The 27,129-nt window shown below is 41.8% G+C and overlaps 1 protein-coding gene and 1 long non-coding RNA gene across 2 annotated transcripts in view; one reads left to right on the top strand and one right to left on the bottom strand.

Moving 5' to 3' along the window:
* The window catches only part of TRPM1 (transient receptor potential cation channel subfamily M member 1), a 161,777-nt gene that overhangs the window by 43,864 nt on the left and 90,784 nt on the right, over positions 1-27,129 (top strand). The gene's annotated exons all lie outside the window — the stretch shown is intronic.
* LOC308201189 lies at positions 12,603-14,140 on the bottom strand. Its single transcript, XR_013956112.1, has 3 exons — positions 14,003-14,140; positions 13,127-13,181; positions 12,603-12,736 (listed from the first exon to the last, which is right to left on the bottom strand). It is a non-coding gene; the product is annotated as an uncharacterized lncRNA (long non-coding RNA).

Here is a 27,129-nt window from a genome sequence, read left to right as displayed (position 1 = left end):
AGATAGTAACTATAGATTAAAGCAAGAACTGTTGCTGAGGCAAGCAGGTAGAGGTAAGACCACTATGATTTATGTAGTTCTGAGTATTTTTCCCAAGGCAAGGAAATACCCCTTCGAGTGATCACTGTCAGGATGGTAAATGGTAAGCATTTGTAGTGTTAGCCTTGGGATGAGATGTTGAAATGAACCAGTTTAGCTGGAAGACTGACCCACATCTTTACTTCTCCACATCATACTGCTGTAATTGATGCACTTCACTATAAAGCATAATCTTACTCAGTATTTTGTGGATGTCTGTACAGGGCCTGCATTCTGTGCCCTTGAGGAAGCCTGGGAGCATGAGGCCTATGTAATTGGGCCTATTTATATAGAGGGTAAGGGTTTCAAAAATACCAAAGTAACTTGGTATTTACTTTTCCTTTTCAAAAGTGACAAGTTCCTGGGATTTCCACTGTCATATAGTTGTTTTAGCACTTCTCACAAACTTGAACACTCAAGTTGCTAGTTATTTTCAGAAAGAGTTTCTATTCTAGAGTAATTTACATGAGGGTTAGTAAGGAATTATATTTTTGTTGCATGTTACTTTCTTTGTTTGAGCAAAAAGGACTTGGCCACAGTTGGTACCAAATGTAAAAGAAAAATTTCTGGTAACTGAACTTATGTACAGCATTTCTGGTAATATCAGGGCAGTGGTGCTGTGTAGCGTAATACCTTTGCTTTTCTTCCTAAGGTACTGTTCTGCCCAAATACTCTACATATTATGTCTATAATATAGGAAAAAAACACCACTAGAAAATCTCCATGAGCCAGCAACTTGAGGTGGAGGATTTTCTCACTTTTTTTTCTCTTCTACCCACACCAGATCTCAACCAAGGATGACAGAAAGGGCAGGTCTTTATTTTATGGAAGGGCTACAGTCTAACAAAATGTGATTATTCTCTCTGGTTTTAGGACCCTGGAGGAAGCTGAGGAGCTATTATGCTTGACTGTACCTGGCATCTGGACATGTGGGTCTCTAATTTCATTTCAGATGAATCTCTTTATTTGAAGGAGGGGAGTGGAGGGGAGATGGGGAGCAAAAAATTGAGCCTGTCACCTTAGGACAGGATTTGTGCTTTAACTTTCCTCTTGTCTTCTCTCCTTTACAATCTGGTAATTCCATTTTTGCCTAGGTTTGTGGGGAGTGCCTAGGCAGTCCTTAGGCAGAGAATGCTTACAGTTAGCTATTTGTCTAAGGAAGGAAAACTGTCCTTTCTAGGATTCAAAAACTTCACAGAAACAGTAAAACCAAGAACGGTTATCTCTGGGTATTTTCTTTCCCACAGGTGATGCATTTTATTTCCATTGTTATGAAGTGAATGAAAATAAGTAATCCTTATCAGTACACGGCAAGTGGCATGTGCAGCAGGAAGAGGAAGAGATGTTGGGAGGGGTCTGTCAGTCAGGCCAGTACAGCACCTTTGTGCAAAGCATTTCATGCCACCCAGTCACAAAGAGCTGTGCTTCCATCACCTGAGGCATGCTTCACTTGCAGTAGGTTTGGCTCTTGAACTCACTATGGCAATGATGGATTTGCCAGGTTGCTGTTTGGAGAAGTTTTTTTTGGGAGAGGAAGCTAACTGAATAAAAGAAAAGGTAAATGAAGAACTGAGAGTACATGTAGCAGCAAAGGCAAGAGAGAAGGAGTAGGAAATATCGCACACGTCTTTATGAGCAAAGTGAGGGATTTTGGAGATTACTGGTTGAGTTTTGCCATATTAACAGGATATATTGTCCTTTCTTTTTCATTCTGTCCCCCAGTAGGATATCACTAGGTGACAAACATCTATAGTAGCAAATATCTAATAGGGGTGTAAAATAAGGAAAACAGGTATTCAATCCTTAGTTTTGAGTTTGTAAGTGAATCAGATGTTCTAATGCATCACCCTGACTCTGCCACCCTGGATTCATTCTGTCAAGCATCCGCATTCTTCCCTCCCATCTCCTACTTCTACTCCCAGCACAATCTAATTTAGGAAATTGTGAAATGCTATGTGAAATCCTCTTGTGTAACACTGCCCAGAAAGGCTATAGCAACAGCGTATCAAGTAAGATTCAGGATCTCAAATAAGTAAAACTATACACTAATGTTTACATCAGTTTTGAAGGCCAGCGGAAAGTAGTATTTAGGCTCACCTCTAGTAACTGGAAGGTGGATTAGATTGTGCAGTGGATATCCACTATTGCCAGTACCTGTACAGGCCTTTTCCCACTACATGCGTTACGGCTCAGCCAGGGACTGGAGAATGAAAACCCACGGGTGCTGCAAAGCCCAGCTTAAAGGAGTGCTATCTTCTATAGTGTGTGTTACTGGGGGGGTGAGAGCTGGAGCTGAGGCTTCTTTAAGGAGCAGCTAAAGACTTAGGCCAAAATCCTGGCATTTTGCTACAACGGTGCTCAGCTGGCATCGCTGTGCCAGGCAGGGCAGCCAGCCTGTTCACAGCCAAGGCAGCACGCTGTTGCGGAGGCCCAGGACAGCTGCTGGAGGCACACGAGGGGTATTGCTGGGAAGCACAGTCTGCTTGAAAAGCACCAGCAGTATCTGGAGGAGGGCCAGTGTCTACAGAAATAGGTGAATAAAGTAGCAAGCCCAGCTTACATTCAGTCCTGGCTGAGGACTGCACTTGTGAAGGCCTTAAGTATGGAAATACCCCAGCACACATCAAAGGGTTTTATGTGTTTTCCCTCTGTTTACTACGCTATGCCTTTATTCTGATACTGGCCTTGGAGAGCCATGGCAGGCATTCTGGGCTGTTTGAATGCTGTGGAAGTAAGTGGTATCCATGGCATGGGGAGGGGGTGCTCTTCAGTCTCTGCCAGGTTTCTTTGTTTCCTCATGGGTCAGAAGCAGCGGTATTGAATCTCATCCCCATGCAAGGCAAGCACTGGTTTTCCAAGAGTACTGGTCTACACATCCCTACCGCTTCTGACTCAGGGCAATGAAATTGTATACCGAGTGCATTGTCTAATTGTTTATCCACTCCTTCTTTCTGAAGCTGAGACACTGAATAGAGGCAATTCTTTTAGCTCTGGCTTCATGCCTCATGGCAAGTATATAATTCCTGCCATTTGCTTCAATTTTATTCTTGGTTGAAATTGGCACGGTTTCTTTTTTACATTTCTTTTTCTCCCATGGGCCAGTCTCCTTAGGTAGGATTATACTCTCCCTTGGATTGACATCACGTAATTTTTTGGTGTGCTGAATTTTGGAAGCATGCTAGTCAGTTGCACTCAGGATGCTTACATCTTGCATATGTATGAGCTACGCAATGGAAATTCATTAACAATAAAAGGTAAGTTGCCAGCTTGGGGCTGCTGCTGTTGTATGAGGCATTTTAAGAGTAGAGGGGCATAGGAAATGTTCACAAATGTTGTTTCAGACTCTAGAAACTCTGTTCTTCTGTTCTAGCCACTACAGTACACGGTGGTTTTAGTGAATCCAACCACTGTAAAAGATTTTTGAGGGGGACATGTTCATAGATGTTTGTTTTTTTTTTCTTGGCCAGAAGGTGGTTGGGATTTAAATTGTGGGCAGTATTTGGGAGGTGGTTCTTTTACCCAGACAGCAATATAGAGTATAAATGAAAGAGCTTCTCAGCCCGTGACATGTTTTCACTTCCTTTTTTTTTTATTGTTAAAAGCTAGATCTGGTGGTGAATCTTGTTCCTACCATTTTATTGTATGGCTTGAGGGAAAGAAAATCTCTTCTCTGAAGAGCTTGTATAATATTCAGGTGGAAGCGAGTTCCTGGGAGACTCTTTTGTTATATTTACTATTTATTCTCAGGAATTTCAAACAGATTTTGTTCTCAAGCAGTGTCACACATGTGCCATGAGTCCAGTGTATTCTGTAAATCCTCATATGTGGTTCATGGATCATCCATCTACATATGGCAGATTTGATCCTTGCAGGATGCCTCATGCTGACCTGTGGTCTTCCCAAAGAAGGTGATTCTTACGAGATGATTCACCAAGTTGAAAAGTCAAACTGACCCCAATGCTTGAATCAGAGCAACGAGAAAGGTGTCTGTTGATTTCTGTACCCCCATCCCTGCAAGCCAACATGTGTTAACTAGCAGAAGACATGGTGGTTTTCTCTGAAAAAACATTTCAGAATTCCGTGACCTTCATCTGAGTTTTCCAAATTGATTCCAGATGCCATCCATTTCCAGCCATGCCTTTGTGTCTACCAGGCTCCTGAACCCAAATACTAGAATAGGCAGTCATATCTCCTTGGCTCTGGCGAGCTGTTAACCCACATTTTGAGACTGCTTGGGTTAGACTAACTTTCTGACCCAACTGAATAAATATCAGAGTGGTTTGGTCAGTGGTCAATTTGTGACCGTAAATACAGACTGCATAAGGAGCTCTGCGATTAGCATGGCGGTAGCAAACCGTAATGGAGAAGTGAGTTAAACTAACCTGTTTCTTTGAAGAGTTAATTAACCCACAAGATTGGATGCAGCTTCATTGGTGAAGGGGGCTAGGCAGCAGCAGCAGCATAGTAATTCAACCTCTCCCATATGTATGTCCTACTGCTTGATGTGAACGTGTGCATAAGGAGGAAGGCTCTCTTTCATTAGGTTTCCTCCTCTTCTTACTTGCCCAAAATGTCCAAAATATTACTCCTTTGGGGGAGAGTAAGTTACTCTAATGTTGTCCCTAGTGTCCCCATCAGCCATCTCATGGCTAAACTTGTTGAGCCTAACATGTAAATGCATCTAGCAGAAAGCTTTTGAGAGAGAGTGTATTTTGTTTTGCCACTAGCCAGACTTTTTGGAGGGGTGGAGGGTAGTGGAGTGGAAGTTGTTACTAGATGTTTGAGCTGCAAGCTTTATATAGCTTGAAGAAAGTTACTTGAATACCAGCTGGATCCTCAGGTGACTTTTAATCTTTTTATTTCTGTAATCAGAGACTAGGGCTGTGGGAGGAAGAAGCCAGCTGCAGAAACACTTGTTTTTCTGTTCTTGCGGTTACTCCTCAGGGTTAGGCAATGTTTCATTTCCCAGCATAACTGCTCAACAGCCCTCCTTTCAGAAGTGTCAACACATGCAAATGTGTTTGAGGAATTGCTACTACTGTATATAACGATTACACTTTTTTTTTCCTTTTTAAATTCAGGCACTTGTGTGTTGCAGTTTAAAGAGCCTGCAAAACTTCCGTGTGAGGTGTATGAAAACTCGGCTGTGCCATTAGGCTTGTCCTTTGTGTCTGAGCATTCATTGGTACTACCTTAGCCCTTGAAAGTCTGCTGCGGTGTTGCATTAAGATTAAAGGTTTGTCAATGAATGATTTCCATGGTTTGAAGCCCAGTAAAGCTTCATCCAGTTTTTACTTCCCTTAAAAACACAATTACGGGGAGTGTTCGTATCCCTGCAGAACAAAGGCATATCAGAATACTTTATTTAAGAGATTCCAGACTTCATTGCGGAAAGGCAGACATGAAGCCAGTCTGTGTCTTTCAAGGGCCACCATGCTCTGTACTCCACATTAACAATGGCGTATGTGTGACTGTCACTACCTCCCACTACACTGGCTTTTCATTCATGTGGAAATGAAATCCAAGCCTGATCTCAGGATGAAGTACTGGCTCAGTAAAAGGGCATTGGTAAAAGCCACATTGACTTCAGTGGGGCAAAGGAGTTCATGTGCTTTTTTAAAAGCTCTCCACGGGCTTGTTGCAGCTTGTCTTAGACCTCTTCCTGTGTCTTTGCCGCCTGGATTCCTCATCTATTTTTAAGTCTCATGCTCTTTCCTGAACCTATTTTAACTCTGTTACTGTACTGTTTAACCCCTGTGGGACATGGAGTTTGTGGGAAAGAAGCTGTGTATTACAGAAAATAAGTTGGGTAGTCTACATGCTCTTCCAAGGGTTTCGTAGCACAGGACACGTAGAAACCCTAATGAGGTTCACATCTAGGTTTTATGCAGCTGTAATATCACGGAATATGGAGCTTTACGAAAGTTGAGAAATATTGAGTAAGTGTGTCAACTTGTGTCTGTGTAACCTCTACCTGTATAAAGCCTGGGCAAAATACAGAATCTGAGTCAGTGCCCGTGATTGAGGGTTTGCCTGCAATTCGGAGGTGTTTTCCTCACAGTACAGGTACCAGTTTGGGCTTGTTGAAGGGAATTCTTTTTGACAGCTTTTCCTCAGTAGTATCAGTGTGCGCAGTGCCCCTGCGCAGTGCAAAAGTAAACAGTGTTCAGGCCTTGAATCCCTTAAGTATGTCTTCTGCTACCGATTCCCCAGGGATGCCTATGAACTAAGCTGCTTGAAGTATGTTACCTTCTGTTTCACCTTGATTCACCTTGTCCCAAATCCCAAACAAGGGTTGTTAGTAAAACAAAGAGAAGTAATGAATAAGTCATGTGAGACTTTTGAAGTACAAGACTGGAAGCAAAAGAGTTGCAAGTAAAACAAAACAATCCAATTATATTTTAAATTTAGCAGCTAGATAGCTCTCCAGTGTCTTAACCTCTGCTGTGCAGAATCCTAATGATATATCTCATCTGTGGGAGCTGGGAATTAGCCTTCAGAGCAAAAATGTCTTCCAAATACTTTCAGTAGCTCCAAGTAACATCTTACTTTTTTCTGAAATTAAGTTTTGGGGTGCAAGTGTGAATCTTGCTGATGATGTGGGGTTTCCTGTGTTGTAAACCGTGATTTCTTCCTAACCTGTTCCTACTCAGCCAGGCAGAGCCCTACAGTGACAGGTTTGTTCGTAAGTTTTTCTGCCTACGTGCTTCTGTGAGGATGTGTTCAGGTTCCAGCTGGTGGTTGGTGGCGGTTTGGAGGTGCACACCCTCACTGCAGGCTCTAACAGCAGTCTGCCTGCAGTATTGTTTGCTTTCTACTTTGGTTTATGTAGAAGAAAAAGGCCAGTCCTCTGTGAGGTGTGAAAGCTGTGACAGTGTTGTGGGAATGGTAATAAAATTGCTATTTTGGGTTTGGATGTCAAATTCCCCTTTTAAATGGCCTTTATGCAGGAAGAGTAGCAGACTGCTTTGGTCTAAACATGCAGATGTTAAAAATTGTGAGAACCTTACATTCAGCAGTATGTACTTACGGTGCATCGTGTATAATATTTTCAGAATGGAGACAATTTCTCCATCTTAAATATTTTTCAAAGCATATCAGTTAAAAAAAATTATTTGCATTCATCTCTTTAGTCACAGACGTATCTTGTCTGTGATGTTACTTGAATATATGAAATATGCCATGGAAATAATAAGATTGCACTGCAGAGTATACCTGCCATATACCTTACTTTCTGAGTAAGGTGGTAGTAAAGCCAGGAGATCCCAAGTCTCCTGCGTGGCCTTGGCAAGTCATTCAGCTCAGTTTTTCAAATTATATCCATTAATTTTGGACTTTATTATGGGTGCCCAGTGGGAGGCTGCAAAATCAAGAACAAAACTTGTATGGTTTCCATCTAAACCTGGTGAGGTTTCCATCTAAACCTGGTGAGGTCTGTAAATCCAATGTTCACTGTTCCTCAAATTGTGCAATCTAAAACTAAAGAGCACTCTGTGGAGCAGTAGACTGTTCTTCCCTGCCTCCATGGCCTGGCCCACAATGGGACAGTAGCATCACCAGTTCTAACTACGCTGCTGTGTAACACCATCAGTGATCAGTACTGGCAAACTTGTTTCTGCATATCAATAACCAGGAGAACAAAGATTGCTGTGCACATTCCTGAATGCTAGAAGTCCCACTTTGTTCAAAACAACTCTTGTAGAAATGCTAAATGCTTCTTGTCGATCATGGCACCTGCTGGCCTGGCCTGTAGTTTGGTGGAGTTCGTCTTGAATAATACAGTCTCTTAGCTAGGTTTTTACCCATGATAACTCCCTTTTACAGGTATGGAACTTGATGTGTTCATCTTTCTTCATCTTTGAGAATAAAATATACTTAGGTGTTTTTCTCTTAGCATAACTAGAACTTGTTCTTTTACTCTCACTCAAATCAGTGGAAGTTATGTATTGAGGAGGACTCAAAGGCCCGCCTTACTACAAATCTTGCTAGATAAGAGCCTTTTTTTCACTGTTGCTGTCTAACCTCTGAGTATGTTACTTTATGTTTTAGTGCAATTGTCAGAACAGCCACACATTGACGAATTTTAATTTTCAGTAAGTGCAACTGTGAGCTAAGATTCCTTCTGTAGCACTTAAGCTGTGGTTTTATATCTTGTTTGTTGATGTGTGAGATTTGATTTTGACGTGTTTTGGGAAATGTCACACAGTTAAATAGATTGCGGACTGTTACCTCAGACACCTGTTGATGGTGTTGGTCTTAGAAGTGACCCACTATGGACAAAAGAAGAGTGGTGTGTAAACATCCTCCATACACAAAAGCATGAATTTAAGTAAAAATAAGACTCTAAAGAACTTAGAATTTAGCCCTTTACCTTTTTGTTCCTGGTTAAGGACTCTCCCTCCTTTTCTGTTAGCCCTTCCCATTCATACGTATAAGTTTAGTATGCAAAAGTATCACATCATCCCCTAGGTGGGAGGTTTGTTTCTCTCTCAGCTTGTTTGAACTAAGTTGCTTATATTGTTTTCTCTTGCTTCTGACTTCCTGTCTCAGTAGTCTGCCTGCTCACTGCTGTGTTTCACCAGGAATACGTAATTCATCTGCATCTAACTTTTCACACTGAACTTTAGTGCATTATTTTCAGCATGCATGTTGGAAATTAAATTTCAGTGATGCATCTGAAAAGCATGTACACAAGTGATTTAAAAAATGAAAGAGTTCTGTTAATTGAATTAGATGTTCTTCTTGAAACATCTTTGAAAACAAGGGTGGTCTGTGCCTGGAAAGAATAACAGCCTAGCCTTTATGGCATATGTTTACATGCTTTGCACAATAGTGCATTTTGATGAAGCATTGTTCATAACTTGGCAAAGACCTCTTAAAAGGAATCTTGGCCAGAAGAAATGGATTTTTACCATTACAGGAGAAACAACAGTTTGGGATACTTTCAAATGATACGTGCGTGGCTCCAAACAAACCCTACTACCTCACCTTTCTTCTTGGTAGGGGCCTGTACAGACCATTTCCTGTATTTCTGCTTGTTTTTAGTGACCCTCTGGTGAAACTGATGCCGAGCTGTGAACGGGAAGAGGCACACTAGAGGTGTCCTGGTTCCTTGCTGTGGTAGGTGGCAGCTGGAGAAGGTATTCAGCTGTTAACTAGGATCTTAATGGCATTGAGATCTTTCTGTCTAGGAGAGTTTCAGCTTGGTTAAAGCGTGTGTTTTGTTCTGTGCTCCGAAGATAGGCAGTGATGGCTTTCTGGTTTTAGCAGAAACCAAGAGGCTTGAACGCACGCTTAAGGCTTTGAAGGCCTTTATTTGTGTGGTGTATCCTAGTGTTCTCAATTAGAGTGGTGATGCGAGGCAGGGTAAGCTCTCTCCGGCTCTGCGCCCGAGAACGCGTGCGGGGGGGGGGAGGCCCCGAAGCAGTTACCCCCGGCCGGGCAGCCTGGGGCCGAGGCGCCGGTGGGCCCCCCCGGCCGGCGGCAGGCGCATGGGGCGCGACCCGGGCAGAGCCTCGAGGCGGCGGGTGGGGGCTCGGCTTCGCTCTGCCCGGTTGGGAGCGCGAGTGCGGGCGGCGGCGCCGTTGCCCCTTTAAGCCGGCGCCGCCGCTGTCCTCGCGTGCCCCGCGCGCCTCGCCCGCGGCCGCCAGCGCGCTATTAATAGCGGCGCGGGGCGGGGCGCCCCCGGGCACGCGCTGCGCGGCCTCGCCGCCGCCTCCTGCTCCGCTCCCTCTGCCGGCGGGGCCGGGGCACGGCCCGACACCCGGCCCCTGCCTGGGGGTGCGACCTTCCCCAGCGGGGCTGCGGGGCGCGGCCCCCTCCCCACCGCCTGGCCGCGGACACTCGTGCAGCTCCGGCTGGTGAAGGAGATTACAAAAATCTGTGCCGTGCTGCGCAGCACGCGGGGCAGGTCTCGGTCCTGGCCCTGGCCCTTGTCTCCTGTGGGGAGAACGCTCCCTCCCCCTGCGGCTCTCCTCCCACGGGTTGGAGGAGAGGCAGTGAATCGCCACCTGCTCCGATTGCAGAGGCAAGGCTTTCCCTTCCTTCTGGTAAATGGGAGACATACAAGGAAAACGCCAACGTGTGTTCTCGCAGCAGTCCACCCACGCTCTGATCTGAGGAGAAAGGAATGGAGCGCTTTCCTTCCACCACAGAGGGGTATCATTTACTACACACAGACTGTACTTTGTAAAAGCAGTGAAGAGCCTTTGTCTTAGTGGAAAGGCCGTATAACAGTGTAATGTGTTTGTGTGTCCCTGTAATCACAGAGAAAAGAGAGGCTGTGCTGCGTGAGCAATAGGGATTGCCATACCGGATTAGAACCACCTACTTGAGTATCGTATGTGAACCTAGCCAGAAAAAGACATTACAGAGGAAGGGAACGTGTATCTCCTCTTTTCCTTTACTTCCGTAAGATCAGAAGCATTGCAGTGTCTGCTTCAGTTGTTAGCTTATACCCTGGAACTTCAATGTCTGTATCCTTTTTGTTTCTGTACAATGAGGAGTACTCCTGTTATTAAAGTTATGTCATTAAAAAATGCTGTTCTTATTTTAATTCAAGTCTGTTGGAGTGTGACAACAGCCCTGATTCCCCCAAGTTACTTGCACATTGTATCTGTCATTCATAAAGGGTTTGAGGGGGAGAGGGTGTCCACTTCTGATGCTTTCAATTTTCTCTACTACAGTTTTCATCTGAAAAGCAGCAGGTTGTTTCCACTGCATCGGATGGCTTCCCTACTCCAGCATGAGTACTGGAGCACGATTGCGTGCACTCTGCCACCCAACTGCTCTTGGCACTAGTGGTATCTCTCTGATCAGCAACTGCCCGAGTAGTGACGTGCGTTGAAAACAAGGCCAGTTGGTTTGTTGCCTATGCCAGCAAAGCCAAATGAGCATGAATCATTGAATTTGAGACATTCATTTTAGAGCTTTCCTGGGTATTAGGGGATTTTCTTGCTTTACAGAACAAATGCTGTGTACATCCCTATGCCCTTTGCCATTATATTCCAGCTCCTTCAAATCAGCCAGTGGCAGAGAGAGTTTACCTTGGGGGTGTCTGAGGTGAAGGGAACAAAAGTAATCTCTTATGTGCAGGAACGCCCTCAGCACTTTAAACCACAGTGTTAGGAGTCTCAAGTGTGCATTTGTAATGCTTTTGCCCTTTGCTCTGTGGAGGGGTGAATTGCTCTACGAATACGTTATGAACCTCCTGAGACTGTGGCACCATGTTATTCCTCAAAAGTGCCTGCTAGTAAATTCCCATCGCATTACAACATGGACTTCTGTCACAACATGTTAAAAAGTCATAGACAAATGGTATCTCATGATAGGATTTGTTCTGATAAACAAAGGTCTCTAGAGCCATACCAAAACCAACAACAACAAAAAACACAGTTCTGAGACTCAATGTAAAGATCAATGTTGCTTGGAAATGGTAAGAGAGTTGAGCGCCTAATATGTCCTTAAAAAAAAAAAAAAAAGACAAAATGAGGAAGTCATGAAAGGGCAGCCTTGTTTGTATATACGTGTTCTGGAGCGTCATCTTTTCTTTGAGTTAACAAATTGAACACAGCAGAACCAAATCTAGTGCTACATATCCACAGACCTTCATTTTGCTGGGCAGTATCGGTCACTGGACTGAGACTTGTCATCTCAGGAGCCTTCCGGAGAGGAATTTCCTGATGAAGTTTGTTCCGAGGCATGGAGAATTTGGGTCTGGAGTTTGTGGTCTGTCTGTTGTAGAACTGAAATACAAACTTGTAGTTCTGAGTGTGGAAAGATCTTAGCTGCGTAGTTCAGCCTTAGGTGGCAATAAGAACACCTTTGCTGCAGGACTGTTAGTTCTGCCAGCTCTTTGCATACCCACATTCTGCCTTTGGGTTTAGCAAAATGACAGTGTCTTTTACTTAGGCTCCCTAGAAATCATACTGTGGGAGGCTACTAAAAAAGACACGTTTTCCCTTGCCTTTTGCTAAGCATTTACAGCACGTTCTTTTTTAGGGCTTATCCCAGCTGTCTGTTGGTGCCGCACTGAGAGAGAGATCTGGGGTACTTCCTGCTTTTGGCTGATAGACAGGAAGTTTGGCCTCTTTATGGTGACAAAGCCTCTTGTGAAGACTAGTCTGTTAGTGGTGGCAGCTCTGTGTGGATCATCACCCAGATACAGACTTGCTTTGCTACATGATGTGAATTAGAAGGAAGCCTCCTGCCATCCCAACAAAACGCTGAATTGAAGTGCTCGGTGAACTAGCAGTGCAAACAGTAAAACAGATTGTGACTACTCAAAGGAGATATATTTTTTTCAGAATCTGCTTTCAAACATGGAAGCTTTCACTTTTTGTTCTTGAGCTCATTTTGTATTCTTTGATTTTGGACTATTTGATTTATTATTATTTTGCATACTGTGAAGAATATTTAAACGTCACCTAGACAAGTTTCACACATCACATAGCAGACAATCTAAACACATCATCACTCAAAACTTTGTGTTCTGCTGGTCCTTGCTTAACCATGTGGTCCCACTGAATTTGATGGGAGTTCACACAAATTCATTGGTGTTGATCAGATGTTAAATACATTTTTCACTCCAAATATTTACTCTTCATTTTATGTTGCATTTGAGGGCCTGCAAAAATTCTTCAGTCATGCCAAAAAATATCTAATGGAAAAATCAACACAAAGAGAAAATAATAGTTGAGAGAAAACAACTTCTGAGGGTAAAAGGGGCTACATGTCCTTTCGCTTTTAATCCCAGCCTGGGGATAATTTAAGATCTGCCTTAGACTGCTTTTTCAAACATGTTTATTACCACTGAAGAAGGGGATACGTTTTAACACTCTATGGCAGCATTTAGCCTGTTTTGTATAGGCAAAACAAATAATGGTAGATAGTAAAATTTTCTCATACACTTTTTCTTTTATAAAACTAATTACACAAGTTTGGAAAGCTTGGCTTCAAACTGTGGGTTGTTTTTGTTTTTACTACAGCTGAGATGGGAATTGGGTTGGGACACCCTGTGAACAAGTGGTTTGCAACCATATAATCTTACCTTGATGAGAAGTGTGCTATTTCATCTTGTGGGCTGTTTAATTTTCTCTTTGCTGCTGTAATTAAATGAACTGGATGTTACATGCATTTAAATACTGGTGAGAAACAGAGTAATAGAATGTTATCAATTATGCTGGCTTAAAAAAATAATAGACGTGCCTGGCATTCATCAGTGTATTGAACAATACAGCTATAAGACATGCTGATAATAGGTATAGATGTGACTGTTGGTAAAGCTTGGTGAAATTTCTGTTCTTAATTTAGGTCAAATTGTAATCTCTATTCTTTCACTTTTGTTAATGTAAATCAGGACTATTTTTTCTTAAACTGAGGTGTTATATTCTTTCAAGGGTCTGATCCAAAGCAGCTAAAAAAGCTTCTGTTTTCAGTAAGTAATGAACAGCTAATCAGGTAATGAGAAAGTAGAGAATCAGCCTTGCAAATTGTAACAAAAAGGATTTCCCAGGTATGAGTTTTATAGTTTAAGGCTCACAGGAATTTAATAGATAGCTTGTTAAATATCACATTTAAGAAAAGGTTTTTTGAAACCATTAAGAAAAATAACTGATGAAAGTGAGTATGTACGCTGCAAAATATCTGCCTACATACACTTCAGATTGCCTGTCAAATGTTTTCAGTTCTTGAAGATGTGATAATTTAGTTCACTCTGTCCACTTGCATGTTCAAAACTCTGTAGAAACCAAATAATCTTTGAAAAATACCTTACAGGAAATTATGGTATATACTACTGACTAATTTAAAAGGCAAATTATGATGGAGAAGTAAAATGATTTTACCAAAGTCTCAAATGGCTAAGTAGCAGTAGTGAGGTTGAAAGTTAGCATGTGTTAGACAGGTGATCATTTTTAATACTTACCCCATTCCTGACTTTTTTTTTTTTTTTAAAGGTCTGAGTGGAAACATGGTCAAACAGAACTTGGGTGAATTTTATGGACACAAAGGTCACATCGCTCCACTTTCTCTTTTTCAATGAAACAAGTTGCTTTTCTCCATGCTATGTGGCGGAAACTAGCAGGCTGCCACAATAACTGAGGTCAGAACTATTAAATATTAACTTTCCGTGTAATAGGGTAGGCTTATTTGTGTTTGGAAATGTAGGCTTGGGAACCATTCTTTGGAAGTGACTCAGGCAGTGTTCTGTTGGCACTAGGAAGTCATAGATGCAGGGAATCCTGTACTTTTCTAGGCTGACTGGCGTTTAGCCTGCAGAAAAGAATTCACACTGATCTCTGTATTCAGAGAGGAAGAACAGAAGTAGTCCGAATTTTAAGAGTTTTTTCTTCCTGATCTTTCCCAACAGTATAGTAATTTAACAACAGTTATGTAGAGGATAGATTATTTTTAACCTAGATTACTAAATCAGTGAGACCTAATGCAACCTTACTGTTGTTTGTCTACAGCGGATTCCCCTAGCTAATTTTGGCTAACATTAGCAGTGAGGCAGTGTCTGAAAATAGGCTAAATAGGGTAAGAGGATGGGACAGACCCAGTAGCTGCCTGAGTGGGAGACTGTATTGTGAGTTTGTGTAGTGTTATGCAACAGTGAGGCCGTAATATATAAATCCATAGAAAACAGCCTTCATTAGTGCCTGTGCTCATGGAATTGGTTGATCGATTGGTTTAGAAGTTTTTTGATGGCAGTCACGTGGAGCCCAGTGCTCTCAAACTTGCTCAGTGCTGCAAGAACTAGGAAGCTCTTCTGATGTGGAAAACAGGGATTTTCTTGTAGAACACAGAGAGTCCTTCAACTGCTCATAGAAAAGCAGCATTTTGCATTTATAAGTTAAAAATTAAACCTGACTGTTGGCCTAATTGCTCTCAGTGAGTCCAACAGAAACTTCAGTTAGTGACTAATGACTCGCACCAGTTAGTGACAAGGCAAATGGGCAGAACTCTGTGTGGCCAGCCCTTGCTAACTGGACGCTATTTGTAGTCTTTGGAAAATTATTTGTAGGAGGGGGTTGTCCTGTGGCATTGTGGGGCTTTCAGTAACATAATTTTTGACGGAGCCTGCGAGGAGTAGCTGTTTGTTACATACATCTGGCGCCGTATTGTAATCTGCTATATCTATCTTGCATGTGGGAGTTGCATTCTAGCCTCCGAGTTTTAACAGTAATTTGTAAAATGGCATGTGCAGCCTTTAAGACTGTGATCAGGATGAGATTCTGTACTCACCACATCAAAAGGCCTCCATATCTCATGGCTCCCAGTGGAGTTGGTGAAATCCTCTTCTCATCCCTGCAGAGGATGAATGTCACACAAGTGGATCTTTTCAATGCTGTTTAAGCTCCTAGAAATTCAGATAATGTTTAGTGAGATTTTCAGTTGCAAATCTCACCTGCAGCAAAGCAAATGGGAATTAGGTACACAGTGACATTTTCTGAAGTATAGTCTGCATTTTAAGGCATCTGTTGAAAAAATACTTTAATAAATCCAGCTCCAAGTCTCAATTTATACTCATCTTGGAAGTTCGACATTGACTGTGGTGTTTGACATTGGCATTGGTGGGAATGGGCTGTAAAGATTCAGTAATTGGCATCCAACTTCATTATCACACAATGTTGTTTTGTGTTTTATTGTATAGTTACCCTCAATAAGTGGCCTGCATAGCTTGTTTATTTGTTATTAGGAAATACACATATCATTCTGGTGAAGAGATGTTTGTCCCCTTTGCAGGCCTTCCTCGTGTTTGGTATTCAGATTACATTTTCTGAGAAGATACCATGGAAGAAAACTCGCCTCTCCGTTCTGCTCCTTCTCTTCAGTCCTTTGAAAGGGTATTGCATTGTTTATGAAATGTAAGTGCTTTAGGTAACGACTGCAATCAACGGTATGATAGATGATGAATATTAACAGTTGCGTTTCAGAGCATAAGCCAAATTCTAAGCATTTGAAAGAGAAATGAGAGCTTTGCCAGGTCTCATGCTTGTCCCACTGCCGACCGCTAAAGATTTGTTTAGGCGTCTTTGGTATGATTTTTGAGAAGCTTTTGGTGAAGTCTGGGTATGAACTAAACCTCAGGATGATCCTGTACAGCAGTTCCCTCCTAGTCCCAGCATGGACCTTCAGATGTCTCTTGCTCCTGAGTGAAATAGCTTCTGTTTCAGCTGAGGCACCAGGGCTGAAGAGTGCAGATTTGGGTGTCACTGTGTTTATGTACCAAGATGGCTGAGAAGCCAAGCAGGAATGCAGCTATGAGCCTATAAGCAGCATGGCATGGAAAAATAAAGCACAAAGTTTGTGTGTGCATGAGGGGAATGTACCCAGTGTTTTGTGCATTCCAGGAGAGGCCTCAGTAAAGACTGGAATTTTAATTCTCATCTGACAACATTCCACAAAGACAACTTGCATTCCCTTCCAGCCTCCCCCTCCTAAGAGATTCCTTTCAAAAAATTATTTTGGCTTATTATCATTATTCTGCCTTGGCTATCAAATAACTGTTGGAGTGCCAACAGTCAGAAGAGATTAGGTGCTTTTTGTTTAGTTCCTAGTTCGGATTCCCTGGGATTCATTAGTATTATCTATTTTTCCCTCTTACAGACATTATTAGTGATGTAACTTCTTAGGTGTTATTCTAAATCAGGATTGGAAACATCACCAGGTACACTGATATCTCTGCAGGGACTCTAAGTTTCCCTCTACTACACCCATGGTCCCTTCAAACACACCCCTGTTTGTACAGTACAAGGCCGTTAGAAAGGCAGGAAAGAGGAGAGGCAGTGAGTCATGTTAACTTCTGAACAGCACAATTAAAATACAAACCCCACCTATTCCAGTAGGAACACCAATCTTGATCTGCACAACACCTGCTGTACTGTGTTTCAGTGTTCTTTTCAGATTTTTAGTTCTTAATATAAATATGGAAAGTAGGCCACTTTTAAGGAATTTGAATGAAGAAAATGTTGCTTCTGGACCTGAGATCAGGAGAACCAGACTTCGCACACAGTAATACGTTCATTTCTGGGTTACAAACTCTATGCAAAGAGGTGCAGAAGTCTGTTTCCTTTATGTGTGTGGGCGTGCCAGCATTGGTAACGTCCCATTTAAGCTACAGCTGATGGTTGTGTATCTAAAATCATAGAACAGAATAGCTGCTTCAAATGAGGCTGCTTTTATCTCTCTCATTCTAATATTAGTAATTCCAATAACAGTCACGGTAGAACTTTTTATTACAATAGCTACAGTTTAGCACTGTTGAACAAAGGTGTCAGCTTGGGAATCCAACTGCCAGTATTTTCTTTCTTTCTCTATTATAAGAATCAACCTGCCTTTTAATTGATAGTCATGCTTTTTAGAATGTCAGTTTTGGTCATTCAGTGATGTAGCCGTAAGAAGCAGAGCACAAGACTCACAACCTAGCAAGGGGGAAGACGACTTGGCTGACTTGCGGTCATTGGTCCCAGCCAACATGGGTTCATGAGGGGTAGGTCCTGCCTAACAAATTTGATTTCTTTTTATGAGAAGATCACCCATCTAGTCGATCAAGGGAAACCAGCTGATGTGATCTTTTTGGACTTCAGCAAAGCTTTTGACATGTTTTCCCGTAGGATCCTATTGGACAAAATGTCCAGCTTACAGCTGAACAAAAACAACATCCGATGGGTGAGCAATTGGCTGACGGGCAGGGCTCAAAGGGTTGTGGTAAATGGGGCCACATCTGGCTGGCGGATGGTCACTAGTGGGGTCCCCCAAGGCTCCATTTTAGGGCTAGTCCTCTTCAGTGTTTTTATAAATGATTTGTATGTAGGACTAGAAGGTGTTTTGAGCAAATTTGCCAGCAACACCAAACTTGGAGGAGTTGTGGACTTGGATGAGGGTGGAAAGGCCTTGCAGAGAGATCTGGACAGATTGGTGAGATGGGCGATCACCAACCACATGAAGTTTAACAAAGGCAAGTGCCGGGTCCTGCACCTAGGACGGGGCAACCCTGGCTATACGTACAGACTGGGTGACGAGACGCTGGGGAGCAGCCCCGCAGAGAGGGACCTGGGGGTTGTGGTTGACAGCAAGTTGAATATGGGCCATCAGTGTGCCCTGGCAGCCAGGAAGGCCAACCATATGCTGGGGTGCATCAAGCACGGCATCGCTAGTCGGTCGAGGGAAGTGATTGTCCCGCTCTACTCTGCGCTTGTGCGGCCTCGCCCCGAGTACTGTGTGCAGTTCTGGGCACCACAGTACAAAAAGGACATTAAACTGTTGGAGAGTGTCCAGAGGAGGGCGATGAAGATGGTGAAGGGCCTAGAGGGGAAGACATATGAGGTCACTTGGCCTGTTCAGCCTGGAGAAGAGGAGGCTGAGGGGGGACCTCATTGCGGTCTACAACTTCCTCGCGAGGGGGAGTGGAGAGGCAGGTGGCCTATTCTCCGTTATCACCAGTGACAGGACCCACGGGAACGGTGTTAAGCTGAGGCAGGGGAAGTTTAGGCTAGACATCAGGAAGAGGTTCTTCACTGAAAGGATGGTTGCACACTGGAACAGGCTCCCCAGGGAAGTAGTCACTGCACCAAGCCTGCCTGAATTTAAGAAGAGATTGGACTGTGCACTTAGTCACATGGTCTAAACTTTTGGGCAGACCTGTGCGGTGCCAGGAGTTGGACTTGATGATCCTTACGGGTCCCTTCCAACCTGGGATATTCTATGATTCTGCGACTTTCTTATTTTAATGATTCTAAACAGCTTCAGCATCTAGGAAGTTTTATAGCATGTATACAGTATCTCATGTCTGACATAGGTCAGCAGCATTGTGCCCTGTAGTCCTGTTCCTGGCACACCTCTTAGACATGAACTGTCACTAAGGTCCTGAGAAACTGCCAGCATATTGCTTTCACGCTGACTTCAGGCTTCTCAGGTCCCTCTACCATGAGTAAATGGCCTAAGGTATGGGTGAGAATCCTTGCTCATAACTTTAATTAGTTCCTAACATAGATTAAACCATCCAGAAATGTCAAAATAGATGCTCTGTGGAGATCTGAAGGCTAATTAATGTGTGGGAGTCAGAGCTATTTTTTTCTCTCTGCTTTATTCTCTTACTGTTGAGCTCAGTCATGAAGTGTCGACTAGAGGGAACAAGGATAAGCACTGCCTCGTACATCCTATGTGACTTACCTACGTCGCTGAACTGTGCTCGGGATGGAAGGTAAAGTTGCCCTGCAACAGTGCCATACAGGGTGGTTGCGAAGGATCCTCCCAGGAGGAAACGGAGCAAACAAAGCCTGTGCTGTTTCCCTGTTCCTTGTGTCACCCATTTTAGATGGTATAGCTGCCTCGCTGCAGTAGGGGCCACACTGTCAATATTCAAATTCAGTGTCAAATGACTTTCTAAGCTTTTTGAAAAATGCCACATTCGTTTCCGAGGTCCCCCAAAAGCCTTAAAGACATATCAGAACCCTCACCTCACCCCATTTTCAGAAAAAATGTCAGCGTAGTTGAAAGTCCCTGAGATGAGCTTTCCTTTGACCCACAGTCCCTCTGTGCCATGTTGACAACACAAAAGGATAGGCAGGTGGAATCTGTCCCTTAGGAAGACCCTTTCCAGAAGGACTGCATGTATTTTCCTCTGTCTGATTGTTCCTTAGACCCTCTTAAAAAACATGATGGCTGTGTGCCAGCGTATCTGCCAGACTGGGCTGTAACATGGGCCACAGTGGAGGTGTTAGGAGCGCTACGTGCTCTGACTGCCTTCTGCTTGGAACACCGAGAACCAGCGCAGACAGCAGAAGGGTCTATTTACAGCAGATAGGAGCCAAACTGTTCCTGCATGTGAGGAATGCGGTGACTTAAAAATTTGTCTTCCCTGTACAAGCTTAAGAATAAAAACACGGAGAAATACAGCTGGTATGTGGGCTAGCTGAGTAAAAGGTAGACCTGGGTTTCAGAAAGAAGGTCTTGTGGTTATGCCACTAAGGTTTGCTCTAGAGGTGTACTTGGCTTAGGAATCGCCTGTTTCCTTCTCAGTCTGCGTCCAAATGAAATGAGGTACCTGCTTTCCCTTCTGGTAAGGAGGAATAGCTGGGGGGAGTTTGGTGGTATAGGTTGGGGACTGGAACATTCTGAATGCCTTACTGGGAATTGACAGATACTCTGGGAGAAGTCTGAGGACCTGGGGATATTTAACCTATTGAATTACCTTTTTGTCCAGCATCCCCAGCAGTGCCTGGACATTGCCTGAATATTTGAACACTAACTGAAACCAAAAAATGAGTTTGTTTTTTTTTTTTATTGAGTTCGTTAAAAACAGAGCCTCAGTCAAAATCTTTAAATCCTTAACTTAGTTCTATTTCAACATTATGTAATGCCCATTTTGGATACTTCTTACATTAGCAGTGAAGCAGTCACCACTTACAGTAGCTATAAATATCCTTATGTATTTTCCAGAATGTAATGTAATAATATTAATAATTTTAAGAGTTTCTTACTACCAGCTGTAAGTCTAATTTTCTAACAAGATACTGCTAATGGTATTTTTCTGGCTTCAGCAGTTTTCTTTGTCTCAGGGCCCCCCTTAGGGGGACAGTGGGTTCCTAGCCAGAATATTTGTTTTGATCCTGTAAAATGAAGTTTTGTTGGAACAGTGGCTTGTTCTCCATAGCATTTACCTGCTTTCTTCATTTATTATAGTCTAGATTTTGCTACATCAATTCCTCTTACGTTGCTGACAGCCTAACAGCATACAGCTCAAGCAGATGAGTATCCAAAAGCTATGTCTCTGCTGATCAGAACTACATTATTCTTGCTTCAGTTAGTCCAGTGCTTCTTCCACCAACTGATAAAATTTTGATTGTATTAAAAACACAATTTCTAAAACATTATATGTGAAAATTATTCTTAAAAAAATCTCCAGAAGTTTCTTTCACTATGTGCTTCAGTGAAAAATAAACTTATGTGTCAGGATCAGTTACTATCTTTATGTAGTCATAAGAATTACGGAGGCAAGTCATGTATAGTCAGTTGACCATGCAGTCAGTGCATATTCTTGCTCTGGGTCTTCCAGCCTTTGTTAGTATAGTTGCACTTTGGTAGATGCTGTCTAGAGGTGTGGCTGAATAGGTCAAAAGGGGGAGTAACATTCAACAGTGGGATGAGCAGGGCTATAGTCAGCTCTGTATAGGGAGATGGAAATACATCTGTTTGGATTGCATTATCTATATGAACCTATTACACAGTCTCAACCCTACTTGAGTTAGGTAGAGGGAAGTAATATTTTTGAATGCTTGTAACTCAATCTGTAGAGACTCACTTTAAAGGTCAATGATCAGCAGGATTTTATATTTTTTTTTAAAACTGTATGATCTTTAATAAAGGCTCTGTGGAAGACCAGTGTAGATGATATTACCATTGCTTTGGAACACAGTGTACTGTTAGCCAGCATTCTAAGAAAGTGATTAATGTAGCAGTGGATACAGCCAGGGAACAAGAACGTGCAGAAAACATGCTACTTCTTTAGCGATGGAAGCTTTGTCTCATTCTGCAGTGGGCAGATCAGGATTCCCTGCAAGTTCAGTTTGTTAATCCTCTTCTCCTCTTATAATTTTAATCTCGTCTTTGAGTCTTCTTCTGGGTTGCCAACAAGATGTGCTTTGACTTTGAAGGTCTGTTTCTTTTTAAGTTGCTGTCAGATTGGTCTAAATGAAATGCATAATTTCTTTTTCCTTTCAGTTGAAGATAGATCCATGTTTTTGCAGTTTGACATCTGGGACTGGTAACTGCTTAAGCAGGGAATTTGTGACCCTGGTAAACTGTGACTTTAGTCAGGAAAATAAAAAAATGCCTGAAGTACTGAGCCACCTTGCATTTTCCTTGTCTGCCACTGTCTTCCATGCTTCTGTGAAAAAGGAATAGGCTAAATAATGAGATAGAATCAATGATCTAAAGTGGGAGAGTTGAGAAGAGACTGCTTTTTATCCTGCTCTGGGAAGAACAAATGGTGGAGGGATATTTGATTTGCACAAGATAAGCTATTACCAGCTAGTTTCTCAGAACTGTTAAGTAAAAAGTGTGGTCTAGTCTAATGACTCATTAAAATGCTGTTTCTTTCCCATGTCCGTGCCAAACAAGTGTATTGCTAGCTCCATCTGCTGGACCCTGATGAAGTGAACAATGTAGTGAAGCTTAGCTGGACACACAGTGAAGAAATGTGCCGAAAACTGAAGCACTCCGTGCGTGTCATGGAGACAGTGAGGAACCAGATGGGGATAGCCATCTCCAGAATGTGTAAATGTAAAGACTAATTAAAGTTTTTTTTTCTGGTTGCATTCATTATGACTTTTGTAGTTACTTTAGGGCACAGAGAACAACCAAAACCACATAAGTTTAGAAGAACAGTATACAAATCTGTATTATGTTGGCTTTTACTTCGGCATATGCTACTGCAGAAGAAAAGCGACTGAAGATAGTTTATCTGAGTCTGATAAATACGAAGTTGATGAGTTATGCATAAAACTCATAAGTGGTTTCCCAGATATGGAAACGAAAGGATTGCTTCGTAAGTAGCAGACCAGAGAGTAATTTCAGACTTAGAGTAAGTATGTTGTTCTGTACGTTTCAGACAACAACTCAATGGCTACTGACAGTGTCACACCTGATGGGCTTCAAGGACTTTTCCTACAACTGTGTTGCCACCTTTGTGAAAATTCATCTGTCCATTAATTTAATCTTTGTCTCACAAAAAGGCAAAAGAAAAGGCTTATGAGGCCGCTTCTTATCTGGCACTCTGTCCAGCACAGATTTCTTTGTTTAAGTAATCACATATCTACAGTTAGGAATACGATGTTTTGGCTCAGGTGCTCGGTATGTTTAATAAAGTCCTTGTTTTTAACCAAATCCTTGAGAGACATTGTTAGGGGGAGAAAGAAGCAAAAAAGGTAACTGTAGTTCATAGTTCATAGTAATGGTGGTACATTCCACAGAAAAGGGCCTTTACTGCTGTTATGACACAGAGGTCTCCATATCTGAGAGCTCTTCAGTGTTCTGAAACACCGGAAGGAGGAATTGAAAAGCCATGGGAAGAGCGATTAAGATGAGAACAGATTTTTTTCCCTTTATTTCTTTTGCCATGGTTTAGAATTAGAATCTTTTGCCAAGATTCTTGCTTGGAATAATTGGAAGAAAACTTTTAAAAAATGTCACTATGATTCCAGGTTTTTCTGCAACATGAGTGTATTCTCTAATGGAACCAGAAGGAATTCAAATATTGGGGAATATCTCAAGGTTAACATCAGTACACAGAATTGCTGCACAATCTAGTAGTTATGACTTTGGAAAGTAAATAGTTGAATGCTGTGGACTAACTGAAGGTGGTTAATTGTGAGTTACAGGTTTTGCTGTAGGGTATCTCATAATCTAATTTTCTGGAAGATGTTGGAACACCAGACTTACTGAAATTAAGAAGTGTTTCCTATGTGGAATTCTTTGTCTGCAGCCTGTGATGCAATTATGTCCATTTGCAATATATTAATTATTATTTCATTTTCTAATCAGATATTAGCCAAAAGTATCAGAGAGGGACCAAGGTCTTATTAAATGCAAAAGACAATCTACCTGCACTGTATACCAGAAAATGGAATTAGAAACTGATCAGTCTACTGTAAAGGGGTGAGGGCAAAAGACCAGAGAACTGTTAAGTCCTGGACTACCTGGCAGCATTATCATCCTCTATTAGCTTAATACCCTAACAAGCTATTAGAATTTGAACTTAAGCAGGAGTGTAAAGGTGTAAAGCCCTGTAAACAGGCAGTTCAAGAAATCATTTTTTTAGGATCTCAAAGTTGAAGTAGTGAAGTCTGTCATGGACTGAAAAGCTTTATATGTGCCTGCTCTCCAGAGCTGGCTTCATGGAGAACTCAAATCACACTGTGGTTTTGTGACTTCTAGAAGGCATCCTATAAATTCAGCCAGATGAGAAACTATATTATGTGAGATGCTTAGCACAGGCCACCAAGGAGAATACGCAGATAGGCAGCCAGCTGCAACTCCTGTGATGAAATGGGGCAGTTCAAGTGAGCACGTATTAGTCAACCTTATCTGATGCCAGATGCCTCAGTATAGTTTGTTTAAATAACATGCTTCAGTATGGTACAGGTACCCCTAAACAAAAAATGCCTCATGTAGATGTTTGTCAAAATTTGTGTAAAATACCTAACTACCCTTGCAGAAACGCCAACAACTTGTGACAGAGAAATCCATTAAACTCAATGTCTGTGTTCACCTGTGCCTTGGAAAATGTGTTACTGAATAATGTCATTTGCAGCTGTTTCATCAGAGTTTATTGTGATTACAGCTATGTTGCTAGTTATTTGTTTCTTTTTAAACTAGCAAGGAACATCAAACAAAATGTCTCCAACCAGTACCATTGTTCTTGTTCCGGCTGCAAATGGAAGTTACAGGTGTTAACCCCTCTAAGGATTTGTTCTATTGTTTGGTAAGTAGCCTGGTTCTAAGTTAAATGGTTAGAAAAGATTTATTGGCTTACACCCAAAATCTAAAAACAAGTGTAAGCACTCTCCCTTTTCTGACATGGCTTGACCTTCTTCTCTTTTTATAATTGCTACCATATGGGGCATAGTATCAGCCTGCTCCAATCTGCTGCTGTTGATTCTTCGAATGACAGGTTGTGACACATAAATGGAAAGGGAATATGATGTTATTGCATGTTAGCTGGTATTAGAAAAGTAAAGCACTACTATCTGTTTGTTAATTTAGTCTTAAAAAGCTACATACGTGCGTAATCATTTAATATTTTTACTCAAAGCTAGAGTTTTAGAACCCCTTTGCCATATCACTTTCATGATTACCTGTGACACAGCACTGTCACCTTGGGCAACCAGTAAGTCTCTAATAAGAATAAAGCCACTAGTAGTCCATAGCAGCAAGCAGGCTTAGTAGAGGGAATTAGGAATTAGCCTTTTCTAATACCCTGAGTAGACGTTTGCACATCCTCTAGCAGAGCTAAAAGAACCTCTGCATGCTAAGGGCTATGGAGAACACTTTGATTTTAAACTAAACGTTATGTTGCTATGTCTAACTAACGTCCCAAGGATATGGTGCTTTCACGATGTCTGACAAGGTAGGTGCTTCTCACTTTTCTATTTTAAGCAAAACTGTAAGATAAAATGAACAGATTGTATGCAACTGAGAAAAGAAATGTATTCTTTTTTACCATTGTTTCACTGGCCATTTGCTTGTGTCAAAGGTCTTTTGCAAAGCAGGATGCTAAAATGGCTCATTTTATGGCTCTGCATTTAAGTGAGATGAGAACTGCTTTTTTTTTTTTTCCAAGTGGTATAGTGCTAGCTGCAATTCTTCAGTCTTCTGAAACTTGAACTTGAATTAATCTTAAGTAGTTTAAATCTGAGCTTTTAATGCAGTAGCATCTTACATACCTGGAATTTGTTAACTAAATAAAGACATTCTCTTTCTTTCTTAAATTTTTTGGCAGAAGAGAGAGATTTTTTTCATGGCTTCAAAATGAATAATGAAAGTAAATTTTTAGCCATCTGAAATGTGCTTGAGGAAAGAGTACAGACATACATATCTTTTGATATGTACTTGCTAAACGCTACATCAAAGTTCAGGTTTCTTTAGTACCAACTGTATTGTAGACTAAACATTGCTTGTAAGCAGGACAGTGAAAGAAAGAGATGATGAATAAAAAACGACTAATGTTTTATAAGCAGAATGCAAGGCAAAGATTTGAAATGAACTAACTGGTGTTCTTTTTGTTGTACTGTCATGATGATATCTTCGGTCTTCCTTGACCTGAACAAAAGGGATAGATTTCTGAACATTTTGCAGTTCATCTCACTTTACCAACCACACTGGGAATCTATAGTCAAATAATTTTGGAAAGGAGAAGAACTCTGCAGTTCTCTAGTGTGTTTGTTATGGAAAATGGGAATTAATAGACAGTCTTGTGCCAGTTTGTGCTTGAAAGTGTCCCAGCAGAGCAGATTTGGGGGGTCATACAAATTTGCTGAAGGCAATATAGATCACCTTGCTGCCCATCTCCAAAACTCTCAAACTATTAAGTTCTAAAAGTTTCATCTAAAAATTGTTACTTTTCTAGTATCTTGCGGTAGGTATGGATTTAAACACCACTCAGCTGCTTAAAATGTTGTATTGCAAAATAGCTTTCACTAAAAATGCAAACTTTCTCTATTCTGGCAATTTAGAAACAAAGAATGTTAGCAATGATCCTACTAACTCATCACTGGAAGTTCTAAGGTGAATTACCCATCCCTAAATGAACAAGAAAGAAAGGTCAGCCATACCTTTGTAAGGTATGGTGTGTTAGTTGTACTGTTCTGAGGAACAGATTGTCATGCTGTTTTTAAGATGAATTCATAACAGAAAATCAAATCACATCAACGCAGTAGTTTTCCTTATTGATTAGGTGACTGCTGAAATGGAGCTCGGCAGCGGGCTCCACCACCAGCCAGGCCTTGAGTGGCTCTGGGACAAGAAACTGCCTACACCTTGCTGTTACTGCTACAGAGGTGAGAGCTTGGAAGTTTTGCATAACTCACAAAACACAGCAGTCAGGAAGCAAATATGGCCCCACCAGCTGCCTACTTATCAGCGTGCATAGAAACCAAACACCTCAGTGGCAGCGATAAAACCTTAGTCTACCATGGGTACATCTGTTTCAGTTGTGAGGACTCTTGCTGAGTATTAATGCAACCATGTATGTCATGACTAACACAGCTCAGACATCCTCTCTGTGGCCCTAGCTACCAGTTTCAGGGGTGTTAAAGGGAAATTCTTCAAATGGTCTTTCTACTTGAAACTTCATGTTAATTTTGTTGCAGAAATGTTGCTTGATTTACAGTTTTCTGCTAATAACACAAGTTTGAAGGTTATCAAGATGTGCAGTCATCCTTTCCTCAGACAGCACAAGTTTGGAAATTAAAATTCAAAAGTAAGTTGTGGGCAAACATTGTTCTTGTGAGAATCCATTTAACATAGATATTTGGGATAAAATGTGGGTTA

This window comes from Anser brachyrhynchus (genome assembly GCF_964034855.1).
Source record: "Anser brachyrhynchus genome assembly, chromosome: 11".
NCBI lineage: Eukaryota > Metazoa > Chordata > Aves > Anseriformes > Anatidae > Anser > Anser brachyrhynchus.
The sequence above is the reverse complement of the archived record's forward strand: the minus strand, read 5'-3'. Positions and strand labels throughout refer to the sequence as shown.